The 25,207-nt window shown below is 34.0% G+C and overlaps 1 protein-coding gene across 1 annotated transcript in view; it reads left to right on the top strand.

Moving 5' to 3' along the window:
• Positions 1-25,207, top strand: part of Tl (toll like receptor) — a 407,432-nt gene that overhangs the window by 277,520 nt on the left and 104,705 nt on the right. Inside the window, exon 6 of the mRNA XM_085945120.1 lies at positions 7,042-7,103. The gene's annotated coding sequence lies outside the window, so the exon portion shown is untranslated. The remainder of the gene's footprint in view (positions 1-7,041; positions 7,104-25,207) is intronic.

The following is a 25,207-nucleotide window of genomic DNA, read 5'->3' as shown; positions in this document are numbered from 1 at the left end:
CCCTCCACCTGCCCAGTCAATTTTGCCGCACAGTGAACCGCGGGTGTTTCCCTTCGTTTCTTTACCAAAATAACCTACTTGTCGCGTTTTTCTTCAAGCATCTTATAAGAACAGGAGTTTTCAACCCCTCGGAATATTTGTTCATATTGATACAATAAAAAATCAATCGTGTTGAGATTGGGATGTTTTGTGTTCTTACGTACATCATCATAATCATCAGCCGTGATCGATCCTCTGCGATCCCTAACTCCTTCCATTCTTGACTTTCCCATATTCTTTGCTGCTTCGTCGTTCCATCAGGTTTAAGGACGGTCCTCTGGTCATGTAGTTTGTAGTATTTGCCACATAGTTAGTCTGCATTTGTTGGGCCCAATTGCCAATTATGATTATTTGCAAACTATATTCCGTTCTGTTTTCCAATCTGTTAATACAAACCTCCACTCTGTGGAGGATCATATAATCCTATTAGGATCGGACATGGTTTACATTAATTTGAGAATGCTCACCAATGTGCGCATTTTTTCAACGTTTTTATTAGGTTGTATTCTTATTTGTCCGGTGGTTGTTTATCCAGTACAAATCTTGCAATCGATTTTAACTAACTTCCCGACTAGCTAGACATTTGAAACTTTTATAATACATCAGAACACGAAGCCAATGCATTCTTTTAATACTTTTAGCCATCTTTAAGTAAAATTGAATTCATTTTCAGTTAATTCTGTTTTGCATGAAAAGTTATTTCGGAAGAAATCCATAATCCAATCCACTATTATTGGTTGCTAGGGGTCTGGGGTCCTAGCATTTCAGTATTATTTCTATCAAGTACAAATTTTCTTGATCGTTTAAGCTAGTCAAGTCAAGTTTATATGATTCAACTGAAAATTTAAAAACGTTGTAGGTATATAAAAAGTTCTTTTTATCTTGTAATTATTATAATGTAATAAAACCAAAGAATCTGTGTACATGCGTTTTTTACGAACATTAGATATATATTGTATCTCCAAAGTATATCTTTATTTTGGAAAATTAAACAATAAAATAAACATTTATTTTTGTATCGACTTTACAACCAATGCCTTGGGAGGGATCGGCGGAAAAATCCAATCTAGGGGAGGTATTTTTAAAACGTGTTTAGCTCAGGTTTAGGTTTACTTTTTTGAAGCGTTGAAAAAATAATGAAGGCTGTCAAATCGTATTTAAAAGCTTGAACAGGAAAATTGTACGTAATGATTTTTATGTTAAAGCTAAATAATGACGTTAAATAAATTGTTTTTTCCTCTTATTTTAAGACATCGTTAAATATTTGGCATATTAATAGGTAGGTGTATTAATACTATGTGTTTCGTTAAATTGTTGTGTTATGTTATTAGTAAGTACATAATTGAATTTGACACACGTTAGAAAAAATAACAAACGTATTTGTACTGAATGGCAGTTCAACCCACAATCGTAGCAATCCAATTAAGGGCCAAGACGCACGGGGCTGCAAATTGTCGCGTTCGCACCGCACTGACGCAGATACTTGGTCGGTCGTTCCATAGAAAATACAATGCACAATGTTTATCATTTTTTAAGATATTCCAAATTATGTCGGTAGGTATGCTCAATAAAGAATACTATATTCTTATATTTTTGTGTTTGTACCTACCTATTATTCGCCCCCACGATGGTCGAGCGGCTTGCGCGTCGGCCTATAATGTCGTGAGTCCCAGGATCGAATCCTGGGTCTAACGAATACGCATATTGTTTTTCAATTTGTGTTTGGAGTCAGAATATACTATCTAATAGATTTAGCGAGCGGCTAACATCCAGTTCTCGTGAAAAAATCTGTTAATACGTCTCCACACTGTGGAGGCGCATAATATGGTCCTTTTAAGATTGGACATAGACAAAAAAAAGATTTATGCAAAGAATAAAAAATGATTGTTACTAGGACCATAAGGTAGTTAATAAATAACAGTATTTGGCTAAAAGTATAATTACTTTAAAAACCAGTCTTCTTTCTTAGGTATTCACTGATAGTGTCTGTTTATTGTAGGTAATATTAACATGCTACCTATTTAGGCCATGACCATGTCCGATCCTAATAGCTAAAAGAAAGAACTATATAAGAGTAATTATAATATGATTATAACGTAATTTTGATAAAATCGTCGTTTCAAGTTATCAAGTTCTCAAAACTTAACTCTTATAAATTATAACTTTTACTAAACTGTAAACGTAATAAGCTCCTATGTTTACGGGTGTCAGATAAAGTGGTAAAATGTTTCTGTATACGACATATTAATATAATCGTATGTCACTGATGAATCTAAACATGTTACATACAACCTTTTGATACTGAAGGAATGAAAATATTATGTTAATATTTGTTATATAATAATAATAATATGAAAAGCGGTATGTATCTGCCAATTGGCTTTGCGTTAATTCCACATTCAGCAAAAGGTTATATGTGTGACTCAGGCATGAGATAAAATTATAACTTCAGTAAATAAATAATAATCTTCCTTTGTGTACATAAACTGTAAAACAAATTATCGTCGAGTTAATTTAATGCCTTGTTGGATTTTCGTACAAACTTATTTATCTTCTATTATTACATATGCAATTTCTTTCAGAATATATACGTTCGAGTTTGAACATTGTCAAGTACTTACAAATAAAGTGGAAAGTATTCCTCCTGACATCTGACAGTCTGTTTAAATATTTACGAAGACTAAAATTTATTGCGACATTAATTCTACTTACATTAGTATAGGTAAGTACAAAAATTTCCCTCATAAATGTTAGTCGACTACCTTATTATAATATACTAGTTAGTTTACAAAAAGTGTTCAATACATAAGAGATCGATGAAAAGCTACCCTTAAATCATTCTGCCCTTCTATCTACTCAGCCAATTCGTCGAAAATATATATTTTGGCTGCTGGCGGTATTTGTTGATTTATTTATCATTCACTCGTTGAGGAATAAAGTATTACATTCGGTACTATAAAAAAAATATTTATTCAGCTTCTGATCCTTTCACGCTATGTCCAACATGTACCAGCGAGTATAATTATTCGAGGTTGTTAAAATAAAACGTCGGAAGTGACATTTTGATAAAAAAAATAGTTATTGTCGGGCTAGATAAGTTGGAATGTCCTTATTAGGTCATGCATATTTTTACAATGCACGTAATTCTAATGTTAGCGCCTGTACACGTGAATATGTTCACTGGCAACAGTGGCAGAGTGTGAAAATTCAACTATAGCGATAATAACAGTTTACACGTAAAATTGCTGACTGTCTTGCCAATTTCATTCTTTAAATGTTGCTGTCATTGCATGGTGGGTGCTATTTAATAGGTTGTGAAAATTGATAAACGTCAAAATGCTCTGCACCGTGTAGTTCATATTTTTTCCCGGCAGATTCTGAACTTTTTTGATCGATGCATGCAATCTTGCAACTTGCACGATAGATAATACGTGTTTATACGTGTATTTTATTGTTATAGCCGCGATGCATGCAATACATGCACTTGTAAACGGGGAATTAATATCTTCTAATGTCTCATTAATATCAATTTAGCTCAGGTAAATTAATTTGGCAAAAGGACTGTTTATATAGTACCTACCTATTCTGAATTTAATTGTAGGTATCTACCTACTGAATTTATTATTAGTATCTTGTGAGATGTCCTCTATACCTATCTATGCCTTATTAATTTATGAATTCAATTCAAGATTCTCGTGTACCTATAATAAACTTGTATCAACATAATCTTGCTAATAACCTCAATCCTACGTTGGATTAAAGTTTTAACGCCGCCAATTGAGTTAGCGCTATCACATGTTATGTTATTCTCTTTACCGCGTTAATCCTGATTCGCGATTCTGTGCGCCGCGTTAATTCAATTATTCAGCGCGCGAGTGAAATCTGTCAAGGAATATGAATCGCTTTGCCGCATGCTCCGCGCGCAGTGGTTGGAATGACTAGGTTTAAGCGAAATAAACATGTGTTCATATTCGTGGGCCTACAACCACTCTATAAAACCTCGTATTATAGTGCCTGTTAAGTGTATTCAAACCTCTAGCAGGGGTATTAAATATATGGTTCAATTACCAGATTTTAACAGTCATCAATTTCATTATTTTATTAAATGAAAACATTACCAAACCGACTATAATACGCATTGTGGTTCTAGAGGCGGCAGTGGCGACGGGTGGAGGTAGACTGTTACGATCCGCCATAAATAGTGCACACTAAACTATGTCAGTCATACGTATTTGTTTTCATTAAAATAATACTACAATTTACAGATGGTGATGGTTAGTTCATAAAATTAAATTAAATCCTGCGAAGACCAAACCATAATAATATGTAATAATAAAAAAAAGTGTCGTCTATCTATAAAATAGCTAAAATTATGCCATTAAATCATACATAATTTTGGATATTTTATAGGTAGAATAATATTTTTGTTTAGGCAGGGCTTAATGAATTAAAAATATATAGGTAATATATTTCAACGAAAACAAATAAGCATGCATAAAAAAGTGTGCATAATTTTTTCGGATCGTCCAAAATATACCAAAACTATTATGGTTTAGTTTAGGCAGGGTTAAATTGATTTTTAAAAACTAACCAACTCCACCTGAAAATTGTAGTCTTCGTTCAATAAAAACACAAACGTAGGTATGACTTAAAAAGTTTAATGTGCAGTATTTATGCCAGAGCCTACCTCCACTGAGATGCGGATACTAATTGTCTCGTGGATGGCCAACTCAATAAATGAACAGCAACGAACGCCAAATTCGACTCACTTCAGTTTTCCTGCGCCAGGCTCAATTTTTTGGTCTTATATCCCGTAGGAATTATGCCAAGCTAGAAAAGAGGTTAGGACGATAAAGCTCTATCCAGATGTACTGACCAAATCAAGGGTATCATCAGGTTGTTTCGACTAATAGGTACATTTTCTGCATGTCGGTGAGTGCAGAGAGAGATGAAGCCAAGGAGTGGAGACGTCCGTCCGACGGTCAAATCATACCGGTCACGACGATCCTCAGTCATCAATTACCAACGAAGAAGCAAGATTAACTCTTATCAATAAGAAATAGATATCTTTCTTAAATTTATTAATTCGATTTATTCGTGTTTTACTTTATTATAATGACACTATAATCTGCAGTGTGATGCTATTATGATGTTTTCAGATGCCTTTTCCAGATGGCAAATGTCATTCGCTTTAAAATTTTCTTTCCCGCAGTACCTACTTCCTATGCTAATTCTTAATTTTTTTTATTATTGTGTATTTCTACGGAGTTGTTAAACAAATCTCTACTTGATACAATATTATAATGCTTAATAAATATTTACTATCGGGGCGGGGGTGGCTGTCGTACTCCAACGCGTAAAGCACTGGGTCCTCGTCCGGGGGCTCCGGGTTCGTTTCCAGATGAAGTCACAATACATTTATGTGATTTTCTCAAAGTCTGAGTGTTTGTTTATGTGATTGTTTTACGTTTTTTGTAGTGCTACAAAGAATAATGCAAATTTATTTATGTATTATTATTATGAAATATTCAAAAAACACACACGTCCTAGGAACCTGTAAATGTTTAAATGTTTAAATTCCCCACGCTGTAGAAGAATAGAGCATCCTTTTTTAAATATTGTTGGGATATTATTGTATTTTGATCATTATTTTTTCAATTAAATACTCGATTAAAAGTATAATTAATTGTATTATAGAAATGAATGTTTGTTATCCATGTGCATCGTCCAATTTAATGAATCAGCGACGCAGCCGCATTTTCGCGCCAATTAAGATAGTAAGGATTTGTCACCTTGTACTGTATATGGTATGCATAAGTATTTAAACCTCATAGACCCTTATTACCGTATCCAGCGCGAATAATAGATTCGAGTACATAACAATAGATGAAAATGTTGTTTTCGGCTTCGAGGAAATTCAATTTAGCCTCGCTGACACTTGTCAGAATCCAAGCAACGAATCAAATTTACGAGAAGAAACGGCAAAATGACAAGTACAAAAAATAAGTTCATTATATTTTATAAAGATCAAAAATATGCACCTATAACTTTTTAAAATAATTAATACCTACATTATGTAGTAAGTTATTTTAGAAAGGTATCTTATAAATTTTTGATCATTTTAAGCAATACGATAATGATGCAGTTATAAATATAACCCCGTCATTAGAATGCCATCATCAGGCTGAGGTACCATATGTGTTTGTTGTTTCATTTCCCTTTACATACATTGGTTTATGATATACGAAATAATACTGAGATTGAATTGAGACACAGATTGAATTTATTAAGGCTATACTTCAGCTGGGGCACGGTCTAAAACGATCGTGACTACGCGACGCGCAGATTGTGCAAATGACGCGTGCAGAACAAAACATAATTATTCATAAAAAGTCAACATGCGTCCATTTAATGTTATGTTTATTGTTCTATTACTAATAATTCTAATATATTCATTGACATGTTTTCTTTTTCAAGTAAATGGGTAACGTTTTTTAGTCATCTTTACACGATTTAAGAATTAATTCTCCCGTCGCCATCACAAATCAAATTGACGTGTTCACAGCTCGATTTTCGCTCTCTGATTGCCAGCCAGTCCAAAATTTCGTCGCACCTATAGTGGAAAATTATTTGCCGTTTCACTAAAGTATGCTCTTAATAAAGTGACGTTTTGGTCACGCATAGGTATCATTAATTAATTTTAAAGATTTGTCTGTTAATTATTTCGTTATATTGACCACAAACCATTTACTATATTCATCAATTTCATTATGTACGTTGTACATGCTAGTGTATCACATTATTATAATCATGACAAAGACCAATATTTCTAAATTATGTAAATTTACAAACAAACACGTATTGGAAATTAAAAACAATACAATTTATTTCAATAGTAGCAATTAATATTTTGAATACTTTCAATATTACAACTTATAACCGTGACCGTTACTATCTTTTGTGCCATCATACAATAATAATATTCTTTCTTTTCTCTTTCAGGTCTCCAGCTAATAGCAGTAATAGCCTATGTATACAAATGGAAGATTAATCACTGACATAAGGTAATCAATCTTTATATTTATCTCATCGTATCGCCGACTGTGTCTAGTAATTTATTGAAATATTACTTCAATTATCGGCACAGCTAATTCACGGGCTTTCATATACAGGCGTTTGGTAGATTGGTATAGTTTGAATGGTGTTAACGCTATAATTAATTACCGTAAGGGATATTAGACGATTAGTAAATATCATCGCCAGCTGTCCTCACTTCTGTAGTGACAATAATTTTACCTTTCAAGTAAATTATGATTAATTAAACATAAATTGGGCGCCGGAACGTACTTATCGGGGTGACCTGAGACTCGCTCGATAAATTTGCTAATCAATCCAAATGCGGTCGATATCCTATACATATTAATCTAAACTGCATAAAATATTCAAAATCCACACAATATCTCACCTTCATATAATTGTAATATATGAAGCTAGCTTTGTATCAATATTACCCTCTGAATCGACCATACCAATGTCACGTTAGTTCTACACCTCGAGAAAATGAAAAATTAACTTAATACGCTCCAGGTTTTAAAGTTAACTATTATTATGGACACCGCGTACCCTTGGCTGTTATTGGTACGTACAGTGCATTCATCGAATCGTTCATGAATCGCTCTGTAGATCAATTCCAATTCCAAATCATCAAATATTGTGATCAATGATTTGATATGGTATTCCGGTAGTTAAGTACATATCTCGGGGTTATGAAACGTCAAATATAACTTTTGTTGATAACATCGTCTCTGCCCGCGGCGTCATTTAGGTAAGCCCGTAATCTGTCATTACGGGCGGCTCTCGTGGTGCAGTGCGTAATGCGCTGGCCTTCCATCCGGGAGCTCTGGGTTCGATACCCTTTGAGGACACAATATTTATATGATTTTCTCAACGCCTGGGTGTTTGTTCAAAATTACTAACAACCACCTTGTATGGAAAAACGGACATGGTTATTAATAAAAATAAAAATAAAATGTTATTACGCAAAATATTTTCAACAACTTCGCACAAAGCAGGCGCGACCATGCACGAAGGGTCAAACATGGGTATCAATTATAGATTCCCTTAAAGCTGTGGTGTACAGTTAATCTAGCTAGATCACCGTATTTAACAAAAATTATATCCGTATTACAATGGGGTTATCTTAGATCCAGAAATATATCAAAAGGTGATATTGTATTATGCAGAATAGATCTGTCGATAGGAAATTTAACACTCAGGAGAGACTCACATAAAATCAACAGCTACTATCGCTAAATTGTCAAAAGAAGATACGTGTTTTATCCACAATAGCGGGAAACATTTGCAGCAGGCAGGTATTATTCTATTAGATCCTAATATCGGGGCAACTAACAGACATCCTGCGAGATAAGGAACGAGCGCCTGCAGGATTTCCTTTACACAGCGAACACTCGCGAAAACATGGGCGCGATAAACAGCACTCGCTCTCGGCTCAAATAGTTTTACAACTCTCGATGGAAGTGTCTGCGAAGTTTGCTTTCGACTCGCGCCATGTCTCGTGCTAAATGAGCTCAGTTGAAAACATCTTGAATAGTGTACATCCATATTGCTGATGTGTACCTATCATTTTGTGTTTTAATAAATGTGCTTCAACCGATTTACCCCGAGTGTCTTCCTAGTGTGCTGCCAAATTATTGAGCATAATAACATAACAATAAAACTTCTAAAAGGTTTGTAGAGGTCAATACCATACCATCCAGCATGACTTGGCATGAAACCATTAATTTATAACTACAATGTATCTTGCAACATAATATTGTTAAAATTGAAAAACAAGCAATTTATGTGAGTCAATCAAATTTCAACAGAAAACTAATTTAGCAAAATAATATATTAATTCTATTAATCAATAATATCGCAAATTAAGAAATAATGCTATGTGATATGCACAAAAGTTTTTTCTATAAAATCAATCTTGCTCAATTATTAAAAACTGAATAATTGTTCAAATTAAAATCAATTGTTTATAATTTATGAAACGAAATATGCATTGCATAATATAACTCATAAGCATGATTATCAAAAATATTCAAGTAGCGGATAGCAGCATTTTCTATTGTGTCGAATCACTATAAAACACTCAGTAGAAGAAAGCAACATGGTCATTCAGTCATCAAAGAGTTAGCCGTAAGGTTATCGTTGCGCTTCGCCCGGTCGACTTTCGTAATCCATCAGAACGCATAATCGTGATTTCACCCATCTAAATTATAATCTGTAAACTTATCTGTAATAATTAAATTAATATTCATTTGGAAGGAGATAATAAAACCAGGGTTCATTTCATTCACGCACCAAATTCTGAGTTATTCATTTAGGAGTCAAACTAACCTACCCTGCCTGTTCCTTATTCCATCTCATAACCTAAGCGATGGTGCCCACAGAACGCGTCAGGAGCCGCACTCGCGCAAAATTTCTACAAGTGGCGCATAAATCATTGAAAATACAACGTAATCAAATACGCCAGCGCCCACTGGATATGGCGACGCATTATACGCGCGCGCCGCATGAATCATCGTTTTTTCGCGAATCACCGCTTCTCGGCGATACGAATGAAATAAAATACAATGGAGTCCATTCATTAACCACAGTGAGTAAAAACACGCTGCGCGAGGCATTGTCGATCGACGGGCGGAAAGCAATTATTTAATTACAGAGAAGTCATTGTTTTATTTTATTGCGTGTTCAGTTTATCGCTGGTTGAAGAATGACGTCGTAAATTTTAATTACAAGCCCGAAATAATATAAAATTTTTATTGCTTTGTTATGAGAGGCGCTGTAATAATATTTATTTTGTGCTGCTTGGGCCACATATTACATAGGTGAAGGGTAATGCGCGGGAAGAGACGTGTGATTATGGTTATGAATAAACACTGCATTCGCCGACTTCGCGCGCCCGACGCGTCTGTGGGCACCATCGCTAAGGTCTACCAACTGACTCGCAGGTTCGACGACTCACATCAAATATTGTCGTGGCTGATGTTGTGTTGGTCGTGCTACCAATAAATTAAAAGTAAACCAAAAAATATCTATTAGGTGAGCTTGGTGAATACCGTAGATACTTTAAAAAATGGCAATGTAAATTATTACAGATTGCATTTGGCCAAGTAACAAAATGCCGGTTGTATGTATATATTTACATGCATACTAGTTTATTTTTTGTTTCATATTATTATTATCGAATTAATATAATCACGCGTTTTGCGAATTTTCTTTGATTATTTCGTTTTCACGCAACCGTGCCGTGTCTCGGTCGATCGATGCGATGATGCATTTTGTTTATAATGAGCGTCATGTCTAAATATTATTTCGATGCTACGTGTGCTATGAACATTTGACAGAAGGCAAGTGCGCTGCATTAGTGTGATAAATGCACACTATATCACTTGGTATTCGCCGCAATAAAATTATACTTATATTTTACAAGACACAATGGTAAATTCCTATGAAGAAAATATCTAAACTCGAGATTTGAGGATGAATCTAATTAAAAGTCCTTATTTGTTGTAATAATGATGATTACTGACGTATAATGTAATGTTGAAAATATTGACAGATAATATATATATGCCAAGACGTCATATAATATTGCTATAAATAATCATAAATTAAACCCTCATAAATATACACCAAATTCATGAATGTAATCCTTTTTTGTTGAAAATATATAATTTAAAATCGCAAGTGTATGCTTTATTTTATAACAATTATTTACAAAATGTGAAATAGCTCAGGAGCCTTTATACGGCCTGTATAATAATAACACAATATATTTATATTTTACTTATGCTGACTTTTAAACGTTTTTAAATCAAATTACTTATGTACACAGATAACATAACTTGCAGAAAAATCCGCTGGGAAATAAATTATTATTAAGCAAATAAAAACAAAACGTAAAAAACTCATCAGCGTTTTTCATTACACAAAAAAAAATGATTAAAAAGGGGATCGGAATGATTATCCTGTTCAATTGGATTGGAAGCTTTCGGAGTAGCTTTTTAATCGAATGTGAAAATCGAGCAAAAAATATTCTCCGCACAGATTTCAAATAAGAATCGGGAATGGTGAAAAGGGTATATAATATTTAAGGGTAGATACGTATGTACGTTATAAGTGTTATAATAACATTAGTTTCGCTATCAAAGCTTTAATAAAATTACGAAACATACCTAGGTAGGTACTAATTTATTATTTACCAATCTTTACAAACACAATATTATAATAACTTTTTCAAACATTACTTAATACATTATATATCTAATATATAACGGATAAGGGAATGTTTAAAAAGCGTATTGTTATCAAATTAAAACATAGCTTATAATGCAAACAGCCGTGTGTCCGGTGACCACAGGTAACCGATAAAAACTAACAAAATTTCACACATAATTTTGAAAAACACTTTCTGAGAAAATATATTATAACCAATAGAAAAAATCTTTTTGAAAAAAGTAAGCCACCCCGGCAGGGAATCGAACCATGCATCTCCTGGGTTTACGCCCCGTCCGTCGCATTTACCTCTATGCTACGCAGTCACGTACTAATTACGACAATTTTTAACTATTGGCCTTTTTAATACCTACTCATCAGCGTTCTTCTACATCAAGCTAGTATCAAGTAGCTTGTATCATGTTATTGTAATCAGTTAGCTTGATTTAGAAGAACGCTGATAAGTAGGTATTAAAAAGGCCAATAGTTAAAATTTGTCGCAATTAGTATGTGACTGCGTAGCATAGAGGTAAATGCGACGGACGGGGCGTAAACCCAGGAGATGCAGGGTTCGATTCCCTACCGGGGTGGCTTACTTTTTTCAAAAAGATTTTTTCTATTGGTTATAATATATTTTCTCAGAAAGTGTTTTTCAAAATTACGTATGTTCAATAATCAAAATGGTACATTCTTAAATCTTGTGAATTATTCGTTGAATAAAAGAAATAGTTAATGATAACAAAATTTCGTTTTGCGAATACTGGGTATTTGCATAGGTACTTTTTAAAACATAACGACGGGCAGGAGTAACATTAAATAATATTTACTTTCACAGAAATACTAGGTGCATCCAGTAACGATCATTATTTTTAATCATTATTCATTATTGAGTATCCAGTAATATATCATTATTGAGTGGCCACATGCTGTGAAATATTAAGACTACTTCAGAGTTTCCATACCATACTGCAGGGTTTACCAAACTTTTTCTGCAATGGAACACTTTGCAAACCTGGAAATTTTAACGGAACACAGCTTATTTTTTAGGTTGGGTAATTCCTACTAGTAAAAATTTAAAAAAAAATGTTATTAAAACACATTATTTATTTAGTAATTATTTTTAAATATAAAACTATGCGCACCGTGTGAGAAAAGATGGTCCTCCGCCTGTACCTAGATACTTGACGTCATAAACATCAGTGGAGATTGATTATCACTCGTCTATCAATATGAAGTAGATTCTTTATTTATTTTAATTTTACTTCTACTTAGTAGAATAGTAAATGTGTTGCAGTGTATAAAACCTTTCCAAATTGTCGCGGAACACTGGTGTTCCGCGGAACATAGTTTAGGTAACCCTGCTCTACTGTATCGATACGATACCGATAAAAACCCATATAGTTTTCTTTCGGTATGACATCCCCAATCATAGGTACCAAACTACTGAAGTGAAATCAGTCAACTTCATCAGAATAATTAGGCACTACGTTGGTAACTTATAATGAAAATATATTACAATAGACGTCGCTCGTCCGCACACTTGACGTTACTGCCTGTAACATTAATTGCATTACATTCCCTGCACAGTTTCCTCCGTGCATGTATGGCCGTTGATTGCGTTTTTTCCCTAATGGCACTGCAAGGCAACCTAATTAGCGGCGCACGGTTTTCCCGGAAAACTCTTCTCTAGTTTTTCTCTTGGGGAATAAATCTGTCGTACTTGATTTTCGTTGCCGCGTAGGTACTTGTCTATTCGTTCGATGTTTCTATCAAATTGCCTCATTACTGCTCTTGTGTGAGATACTCAATGGATAGGTATACTTTGAATACACTGTGTTTGCTACACGGCATTCACAATATCTTGTTTTTTATTTGTATACATATTGTATTTTAATGGTAGATACTGAAGCCAATACCTTCTTCTTCATCGTCGGCACCTCATACTTAGGCCGTCTGACAGTCTTCTCTACGGCTTGGCTCGCTCTTCTCCGTTCATCTGGAAAGTTCTTGTCTTTGCCGACTTTTGGGTTGACCAAATACCGCGAGTTATCCATTATGTATTTTATTTCATAGATATATGACCGAATAGTGGATAATCTGGCGCAGGGAATTGAGAAATAGAGAGTTAGTCTAGTCAAATATTTTATTAATTGAATTATTAGGATTAAAACATGATTAAATAATTAATTCTTGCTTATATCACATCGTAATACCACACATCGAAACTATTTCATCGGCCGTAGGCCAAGATTTAATTAATGGTTCTGAAACAAAGTTTTTTTTGTTTGGGTTGTTATGATGGAAAGCCAGTTCAATTAATACGATTTAATTAGTTAAAATATTTATCACTCGAACAAGATCCCCTTAGGCTTAGATAAACGTTACCGTATGCTACTGCTTTATCGATTTACTTTTATGGTGATTCGAAAACTGATCCTAACTTTTTTTTTTTTTTTTTAAATATTTTTCAATAACTAGTTATATTGATGCGTGTGGTTATACCTACATAATATACGGATGATTATTTAGTTTAAATCGAAATCGGCTTCACTATAGGTACACGCTCACTATACGGAAGTATACATTATTAACTAAAGACTCTCGGTTTACAAATTGATTGCAAATAACTTTTAACAAGGGTCAAACCGATACGTCGAATTTTCACTACCCTTAGTTTGAAGCGCTTTTAATTTGAAATCACTTTGAGGGCAAAAGCAACTTTTCGGCGTTCAAAACTGTAAGTTTCGTATCGTTTATATACACGAAAAGGCCAATTCGGTGTGGAAAATTGCTCCCTTTGACCGTTTGCTGCTCCGTAGCATTGCCCGAATGCCCTAAACAGTGCTTTTGCGGACTCGACTTATTGCTTTGTAAGTTAATTGACCATCGATTGCTACAATTCACTCGTTCCCTCCACCCCATACTCTTGTGTGCGATGTGCCTTGTCAGTGGTGTAGATAGTCTTCCCTGTGAATAATGACTGAAACATAGAATGTAATCAGAGTATTGGCGGTGTCTTTTATTGTTAACAATTATTTAATTATTTGTGATACTCGTAGTTCAACTTTATTGCTAAGGAAAGTTAAATATATAAACTTAGCTTCGCGCATGCTTGTATAGTTTATGTACATTGTTTATGTGTTTTGGTAATTAGTAAAACTATTACTAACCGGTCGCAAATATTCCTTCTGCCTTGTCTTTTTTTAATTTATTCTCGTATATTTTCTAATAAACATAATCGATTATGTGTATCAAAGACAGGTTGATTCCTTAAATTTAAGTATTAGAAGTGCATGTACAGTGTACACTGTACTGAACAAATATAACTAGGTATATTTAACGACAAGATAATAAAAAAAAAAAACTTTATTAGAGGAAAGAATACATTATTTTATAAGTGTGAAATGAAAATCTTGCGAAGTTGTCAATGTCACGTCACTGGTGCTTGTACCCAAAAGTTAGAATGTAATACTCTAAATCACCGAACCTATCCAATGGGGAAAACTTTAAAAACCGCAGCAAATTTTTGTTCGTTCCTGATTAAGAAATACTTTGTACTGGTAGCAATTTTCATTAATTTTGTTTGGTGAATGTGAGCGGGAACTCGACCCAGGTATATTAACGTTGATCAAAGTAAAACTGCACTGACAAGGGTGAGTACCTGCCTATAACATGAAAAAGGATATAAGTATGTATTTGAACCGTATGCTTATTTTTTATCAAGTATTTTGCCTCTTCACTAAAATTATCGGTTTTGCCAATAGTTTACTTCCATCTGATATAATTCTGTGTTGACATTGTTAAGTTAGCTACTTTCTTGACAATGTCGCTTTATTTGTAAAGCTTCTTGCCCTCGTGACCTCCACCTTTGGAAGTCATCAGTGATCACCATTATCTCCAGGTTTTTCCGATCTATTCTAAAAATATAGACCAAGATTTGAAATCGCGCGCCTAGTAGATAGGCAGTAAATGTTCATTGTTGCCAAGTCTTCACAGTTAAATTTGCGCGTAGCCGTCCATGACATTCTAAGTATTCTCCGCCTTTTATCTTCCTTCAACACTGTAGTTATATGGCGATTAAAAATATCAGCGTTCCAACGAACGTTTTTTAGTGGGGTTGATGACGTTATGGTTTTTCCATGTCTTTCGATGCTATTTATGTATGTCTGGTAAATATTCTTGATATGAATATTCTGAACTCTTAATAATATAAATACGTTATATCATCGATTCGAATCCTTCAAATTCAATTTACTCTGTGAACTTAACTCATTGAAATTGAAATGTTTAAAAGTATGTAGTACGAGGGTGGGTCAATAATTCCTTAGAAAAAAGCATTAAAACACTTTTTATTTTTGTATTTTTTTTTTATTTCTCAACATAATCTCCTTGGAGCTCAATACACTTGGTTAGACGTTTCTCAATATTTTTTAAACCGTCAGAAAAATAAGTTTTCGGAAGGTCCTCAAAATAAGCATTTGTCCGATCGATGACTTCTTCATTTGAAAAAAAACGTTGTCCACTTAGCCATTTTTTTAAGTTTGGGAAAAGGAAAAAGTCACTGGGGGCTAAATCTGGCGAATACGGTGGGTGGTCGACCAATTCGAACTTCAATTCTTCAATTTTAGCCATTGATCGTAAACATGTGTGAACACGGGCATTGTCCTGATGAAAGAGGATTTTTTTCCTGTTTAAATGAGGCCGTTTTTCTTCAATTTTGTTTTTTAGCTGGTCCAATAAAGATGCATAATAATTCCCTGTTTTTTTTTCCTTTTTCCAAATAGTCAACGAAAATAATTTCACGTGCATCCCAAAATACAGTAGCCATAACCTTACCAGCTAATTTTACGGTTTTCGCCTTCTTTGGACATGGTTTGCCTTCGCAATCCACTGCTTTGACTGTTCTTTCGTCTCGGGAGTATAGTGGTGTATCCATGTTTCATCTACAGTCACAAAGCGACGAAAAAATTCATCCGGATTGCGTTGCATGAGCGACAACAGGGCTTTAGAGGCCACCACCCTATTGCGTTTATTGTCGACTGTGAGCAAACGCGGCACCCATCTTGCAGAAATATTTTTCATGCCCAATTTGTCATGTAAAATAGAAATGACGCTACCTTTTGAGATCCCTGTAACCTCAATTATCTCACTCAACTTTAATCTTCGGTCACTTAACACCATATCGTGGATTTTATTGATCATTTCTGGTGTAGTCACCTCTACAGGACGTCCTGAGCGTGGTTCATCCTTTGTTGATGTACGACCACGTTTAAATTCATTTAACCAGTTATAAATAGTTGCAAGTGAAGGAGCAGATATGCCGTGAACTAAATCCAACTCATTTTTTATTTCCTTTGCTGTTAACCCTTTTATATTAAAATGTTTAATAACAGCTCTAAACCCAATTTTCTCCATTTTCCATTTTTCCATTTTCCACAAGCAATTTTTTTTTAAATGTACGAGAAACACACAACAACCCGACCAATCTGATTGAAACTTCGCAGCATACTGAATCGGTAGTGCCGCTGCATGAAAACAAACCGCTTACAGTACTAGTCGCGCCACCTGTCGGCTTTTCTAAGGACTTATTGACCCACCCTCGTACCTATATGTACCAAATGTATCACATCTGCGTTTTTGCTAGTTAGTTTAAAAAACTTTCACAGAAGTCCAAACTCATATGATATAATTCTTGTGTTGAGTTTCGAATTTTTATTTTCACGTTCGCGCATACAATAGAGCAGGAAAGGCTGTATTCTGTGTATAACCTTCCCAGAAGACGAACTAAAATTTTCAATTATCTTCCCGGCACTTGTTTACGATACGGCTGCAGCTTTCTTCGATTCGCTTGCAACGTAGTGTCGTTACGTTCGATACCGTATTTCACGTGGCACCTGAACTTACAGCCTCCGCGGGCTTTGTGTATCCCGAACGGCCGTTATACGTTTTACGGGACGTCGCCGGCGCCGTTGTGTGTCGTTATGCGGAGCTGCAAAATATCGTACGTCTTCTAGGATCATTGCTAGGGTTGACGGTAGACGCTAGTATTTCTTTTACAATGGCTATATAACCCTCATTGGTTTCAGCCTTCTAACTTCCAGTACACGGCTTGTGATAATGCTTCAAAATTCGATTGTAATAACCTCTGTATATTTGTACAGTGTTTGGGGTTAATGTTCAGTTTTCAAAAATTATCGACTTTCACTTCAATTGCCTATATTTATTCTGACATGAAATCTATGTTCTATGAAAACATCGTTTTTGTCTCACAGATAACCCTTTTGAATTATATTGATAACTAGTTTATTTTACTAATTGTTATTACAGAGCAAGATCTAGATCTCGTTTTCCAAAGGCAACACCATTTGCATCGGGTTGTAGCGTGTAGTCGTAATTACATTTCAGTTAGGATGTCTTGCATTTCATCATACATGCAGGCTTGCCATCAAAGATTCATGAATTCACCATATTATTTGTTGTGGTCTCTCCATATTCCATACTCGAAACTGGCTCGGACGCTCAAGAGTCTAGCTAGACTAACTAGCCTCACCACTGACGCCAACTAAGTTTGCTTCCCATGCGTAAAGTCGGTTCTCTTTATTTGAGACCGTCAGATTTGTAGCTATTGTCATACAGTATTTCTTGAATTTAACGATTATTTTTCGCATTTCGTATAGGTAAATCATTCTACAGTGGCACCATCGGCAATTCGCAAGTATATTCTCATTGTTTGCTACAATATTTGTTTCAATTATAGTAAAAAATACCACTACAACTGCAAATCGCTTTTGAGGTAGTAATGGTGCTGCTTTAGAATAATATAAAATTATAATATGTAAACCTTAATGCTGTTTTTTAATACTTAATTATTTCATCAAGACGTGTATTTTTTCAGAACAGCTATAGGTACATACTTGTATAAAATCAGAAATTTTCTAAAGCACAAAAGAGAAGCTTCTTAATAAATTTGTCATAACCGACTGATTTTGAATGCATTATGACGTAGTAAGCAAAATATTTCATGAGCAATTCTAGTAGGTAGGTATCATTTTTTTTGATAATTGAGTCATAGATCATCATTGAATGCCCCCTCTAAAGATTTTACATCATAAAATTTAAGTTACCCTCAAATTTTATTAAATCCACCCCGACCCGTATTTACGTTACAGCATCAGAGAGCTTCCTGTTATGCAATTTTCACGGTGCGACGTCTCGGCAAGGAAAAACGTTGCTCGGAAAATCAAGGAAAACATTTCCATCCAAAGAGCGGAGAGAGAGCATCGCATAATACGTCGATAAAAATGTATTAAAATCGAAATTCGCACATTTATGGGGCAATCTCGTTGCGAGCCCCCTAATGAAAGTTATGATGGTATTACGAAACCCGAATCACGTAGATTTTACTTTGTTTTTTTCCCGCTTTTTGTAGCCTTTTTGCGTCTTAAAGCTGATCAGAGTTGATGGTCGTTTATATTTTGTATGCGTAAAAATAAAGTCGGATGTTGTTTTTAGCCTTGTTAAAATGACAGGATTGGGACATCGGCTCTATCAACCATTATTAGAACTGAGGAAAAGGGAAGGAATATTTTTATAAATGTATTTTACATATGAGAGATTATTAAATTGTTAATATCTGTTAACTAAAGGTTGTGACTGAATTTCTTTCAATGATACAAATATTTTTTTCTTTTTACAAAAATTTTACATGTGATTTTAAAAATACCAAATTATACACGAATCTCCTCATGTGATATCTGGTCATGTTAAGTACTTACTCTCCTGCTTTCTCCGTCGGAACTCTACTAACATTCTAGTGCGTATCAGTTATTTGATACCAACACCAAGACACCGAATATGTGGTAGGTATATGCAATTTTTCTTCCTCCAGGTCTACCAATTTTGTGCTCGATCGACGATCGTGCATCTTTGCGGCCTAAATTTCAAAAATATGAATTTAGGATTTGAAAAGACGAGATAGTATAATGTCACATACGTTTAAAAACTAAGTAAGTTTACAGATTTTTCAGATTCAGCTCACAAAGATATCGCAAAATCGATTTCGACCGTTATTACATTACCTACGGAATTTTACCCTACAACGACTCGTAGTTGAGGATTCCCACCAATAGCCATTGGTGTATGCGTCTATGCGTGAGATTCACTTTAACGAGAATTATATTATACTGAACTTTACGAATCAAAGCTTTATACAGAGAATTAAATCATTATATATTTTTTTTATCGGGTTTTACAGAACTGACCTTTTTGCGGTGAGTTCCGCAACAGCGCCGTCGACTTCTACAAAGCCGCGGAATTCGATTTTAAATGTCTCGCTGAAAAGTCAGTTGACTTGTGGAACCGGAAAATGGCGAACGCTCTCATCTCTGCCCTTGTGATGTGGAACTTTTCTCATTTGCACCGCGGGGCGTGCCACTAACATCCCGTTTCCCGCCAGAAGACATGCCTTAACAAGACCTTTGTGGAAATTCCGGGCCGTTCATGTTTGACCGCATATTTTCTTGAGAAAGCTTTGTGACCAATAGAATGCGTCGGTTAGTTATACGAAATATTTATTTTGACAATACGTGTCCGTTGATTTTTGGTTTTAAATTCATAATTTGTGCAGTTTTTTGTTACCTAAGTAAAAGATTCATGAAATTCTCATAGATGTGAAACAAAGTAAAATGGCTGTAAGTTTCCGATAAATGACCCAGATTTTCTGCTCAGGTATATGACAACAATCTCTGAGCTTACAGTAACTTGTATAAGATAATATATATATTAAAATGCAAATTATCACGTAATATTTTGGGCGATTAAAAGAAACTATGACGTAGTCCTATTCTTTTTTAATCTATATTAATCTGATTTATGGATCCAGCGATGTAATATTGTACTTGTCTTGGTATCTGGCAAACGGTAAAATCTACGTGGAAATAAATACCTGTGTTACCTGCATGCCGACCTTTAAAAAAATTCTCAATTACACCTATTATTAAATTGATATTATCGTAAACCTCGTGTATTAGCCGGAATCTTTAAGTTATGCATGCTTTCTTCATACCTACAGCTTTCGCTTGGTGACCCGACTCTATTTTTTTCTATTTCGTCTCCATCAAACTATACGCAATACGTAATAAAACGTCATAGTATGTATGGTGATTCAATTAATATTAAACTACTGTTATTTCCATTAGTAATATTATAATCTGTATCGCTTTATAAATCATGAGAAGTCAAAATATCGAATGGAAATGAAACTAATTGGATCCGTACTGTTGTTATAATAATACGAAGAATAAATAATCATTATAAGTACGTTCGTAACTTAATTTTTTTTTACAAAATATAGGTAGACTATCTACGGATTTATCCATTTATGCCAAGTTTTATTAATGATTGGATATTCTAAGATGGATATAGTTTCATATTACTTTAACGTCCAATATATTTAATGATGTTAAATATTGAAAAGATTACCGTAGTCATATACCACATGTTATTTATCGTGCTAGAATAATTTTATTATAGCTTTTTTTAAGCTATAATTATATCATGACCAATGAAAAAATATATACAATTGCATGCTTAGATGAAAAAACTTATTGTTTAAAGCTTTCGCAGATCATTGCTATATTGTCCGGGAGATAAATCTCTTGAGAATCGATTTATTATAATCTTATTCGAATCGTCGTTTTAGGATTAACCGAGAATTGCTGAATGAAGACATACATTAGTTTTCATTAGTGTTTATTTAAATTAATCTTATATCAGTGTTTGAAGTGCTGTGCTAACAATATCTATTTATTTATTTATTTAAAAACAAAACATTGTGGAGATAAAAAAGTTAAGGACGTTCACAACATGAGACTTAAATTTAAACAGAACTGGTTCTAATTAAACAAAGACATATCTAATAGGTACATGCCAAAAATATTACATTCAGAAAAGAGAAGAAAAAATAAAACTAAAACCAGGAACCGTTTGCAAATGTGTGCATAACGGTAATGTTAAGTATGCTTGAAATTGTAATATAAATGCATTTCGAAATTAATCGGAAATTACACTGACTATAATTTGTAACATAAATACATCCAATTATTAAAAAGTTTCAAATATATTTTATGGGCAGTTATATTTTATTCAACCCTCAAGAGATTAAGTTTTCTTTCCCTTTTAAATATTCCTCACGATAAATCTTAGCTTTAGGCGAACCACGGTGATATATACTACCACGAAATCTTTTTAATCAACATTGTCTTATTTTTTCTGTTCTCTTCATTGGTTAATTTATATGTTGAGCTTTGCATTATTCAAAAGCTCAGCACCGGAAAAAAATATTTTATTATGCAATATTTGTATGCTGCATTAACACCTTATTTTCGAAAAGCTTTCCCAAATTTATCATTCGTTTTTAATAATGAGCTAAAATAAATTCTTTGAAAATTTTTAATTTGACTACTTAATTAGTTCATAACCAGTTCGCCATAATATGTTAGGTAGGTATCCAATATAGGAAAAAATGTATTTAGTAATAGAAAATAAATTATACAAAGAATATTCAATGTATTATATATTATATATTTATACATACATACTTATATTATATTATTATATACTACGCATCAATGCTACCCCTTTTTGAATAACCTTAGCTTTCAATAATTCATTTTAAGAGGGCAGAATATTGATATTAAGCCTAATGATTGCTTTTCGTTGTGTCAATATGTGTGTATACCCATCTGAAGAGCAATGCTGATATTTTTGCCGCATTATATATATTCCATGAGACTATTCTAACAGTAGGTAAGTGAAGCATTGCAAGATGTGGTCGTATTCTGCTCAGCCATCTAATTTATCTCAATTTCCGGAATATTCTATTTACATCATAATAATATAGCTTGCCTACATCGGCAGTGTAATTTTCCACTGAGTCTTGTCATGCTTGTGAACTTAAAGAAAACACATGGGATACGGCATTCGAGTATTTTTAATGCCTAAATGCAACTGATACAACCTGATCTGGGATGATAGGAATTTTATATTTTGAAGTTAAAAACTTTAAGTAATTTTAACCAAGCTCGAATTTTAGTAATGAACAAAGAAACCAATACATTATTAATATCGCATATTGACGAATGTAAGTTTCAATATTGAGAAAATCGCCATATGAAGTTGGACTGTGAATTTAAAAAATAATAATAATAAACGTTTAGGCCTTCTCCACATGGCGCGTGTTTCGCCGCGGGTGCATGTGGCCACATCATTGAGGTAACCGGTACCTCGACCGCGCGCGAAATTCGTCACGGCGTGAGTGCGTGTGGACGCCTCGATGAGGTCACATGTACCTGGAATATGCGCAAGTCAAAACGCGCCATGTGGACAAGCTCTTATGAAATGATTTTTCACTTGGCTATTTCTTTAAGTTCTCTAAGAAGGCGATCACGCCTCATTCAGACCAATCTAATCTATCAGACAAATTTCAAATGTGACACTATATTACTGTAAATCGTTGTTGCAATATTTATAATTTCATATAGAAAAAACCGTTTTTTATTGAAATATAAGTGATTTAGAGACCCGGTTAAGAGATCTGGTCTTAGCTATCAATTAATAATTATGAGTGACATTCCTAAAACCATGATGCAAAAAATATTGAAAACCAAAATTATTGCAGTTATGATCCTAGTCGTCAATGTGTGAGGTCACTATCAAATTTTAAAATATTAGTACCTACCTAATAACAAAATAATTACAAGATAAAAATTACTTTTTATATACAACGTTTTTAAATTTTCTGTTGAATCATATAAACTTGACTTGACTAGCTTCAGCGATCAAAAGAAAAATGTATTTGATAGAAATAATACTGAAATGTCATTTTGACACTCATTTTGATATCCATAGTAACGCACTTATAATATTAATAATTTAGTTGTTAGGACCCTAGCAACCAATAATCGTGGATTGAATTACGGATTTCTTCCGAAATAACTTTTCATACAAAACAGAATTAACTGAAAATGAATTTAATTCTACTTAAAAATGGCTAAAAATGCATTGGCATCGTGTTCTGATAAGTTTCAAATGTCTAGCTAGTCGGAAAGTTGGTTAAAAATCGATTGCAAGATTTGTACCGGATAAATAATTATACGACCTAATAAAAACGTTGTAATAAAAAACATTAGAGTGAAAATGAATTATTTATGCCGATAATACACCTTTATTCTTTTGCTTCTACCGCCTTATCTGCTCATATTATTATAATATGTATATCTATCTACATGCCTGCATTGTTTTCCCATATATGCGAACATGTCACGCAAAACCACTGTGGCAACCCTTCGTCGCTAATAATCTATAATTTGCCGCCGCAGCACCTGTGCCCGTTCCCGCATACATGAATACTGAGGATTCCAGTAGGTGCCAGATGATTATGACAATATTAGTTTTCCGGTATTAAAAGATACCGGTAGCTAGCAATGAATAAAACTCGGTCGATCATCCATTTTTTAATTTTATATTATTTGCTATGTCATACTCTCGGGTCCTTCAACCAAAAAAATATTGACTGCCATTAAAACAATATATACTAATTCCTACCTTTTCACCAGTTCTTATATTTTGAATTTGAATATTTTGAATGTACCTACCTATATGTTTCTGTCATCATTTCAAATTAAGTATGTTCAATGGAGATGTATTATCTTAAAGCAGCCCGATAAACTTATTAAAAATACATATAACTGTCGTTTATTAACCAAGTTTTATAAAACAAAACAGTTTTGATCACCCCTTATTTCTATCATTTATTAATGCGTATCCGGAAATTTGTACATAAACAGTTTACCGCAGGATACTTATTCGTGCGCCGCAGTACGTGAAACATGAGTTCGTGTAACATTTAATCAAATGACGAGTTCTTCGTTGAACATTTCACCGTGGAGTATATTTGTACGTATGCTACAACATGTTTCGAATTTTATGAGATGTCTTTACTAGGTTAGGTTATGTTAGGGTTAATCTAATTGGAACAGTACTATTTGCAAACTATCGCCGCATTTTGTAAGATACGTACAAATGTATTCCACGGTGAAATGTTCAACGAAGAACTCGTCATTTGATAAAATGTTATATGAACTCATGTTTCACCTACTGCGGCGCACGAATAAGTGTCCCACGATGAACTGCATACGTACAACTTACATGTAACCTTATTAATGATTAGTACACATTTCGGCCGTTGCTCAAACACGTTTTCCGATCAACTTAACATTTGTCTTCGTTAGTAGACGGTGTCAAATCTTGATGTTTATTAAAAAATCTATATTATAAGGGGCACTTGTGGTCTCTTTCGTAAAATTAAACATTTTTGGTGATGTAACTACTACAGTATACGTATGGTTATATAAAAGAGAGATACCTTAGATTTAGATCCTGCTTCATCTTGGTCTCAGAACCCAGTATCTTAGGGTCACGACCCACATCAATACGGTGACCCAGATGACCTTCCGCTCATTGAATCCAAGCATGGCACAAAATCCCGCGACACTCTTAATTTGATTCTTGTATTTTACAAAAACTACCACGTGGTCTAACAGCTATACAGTCGAACTTGGTTATTACGAGGAAGATGGGACCGACTGAATTTGCTCGTTATAAGCGTTACTCGTTATATCAGAGAATAGGTATTTTTAAATGATGTACATTTATGTATCATTTTAAATAAATATAAATCTCAATATTATTGTAATGATTGTAATCAAGCTATTGAAACCGTTTTACCGGTATAGATACTGAAAACCTACATCGCAGTCCCTACATTAATAATATACTATTAATGCGACGCAAGTTACATGCATATTCGCGCGTGCATTGTGTT

This window comes from Rhyacophila brunnea, unplaced genomic scaffold (genome assembly GCF_057557595.1).
Source record: "Rhyacophila brunnea isolate RB1 unplaced genomic scaffold, BYU_Rbru_1.0 scaffold_18, whole genome shotgun sequence".
NCBI lineage: Eukaryota > Metazoa > Arthropoda > Insecta > Trichoptera > Rhyacophilidae > Rhyacophila > Rhyacophila brunnea.
This window is presented reverse-complemented; position numbering and strand designations above follow the sequence as displayed.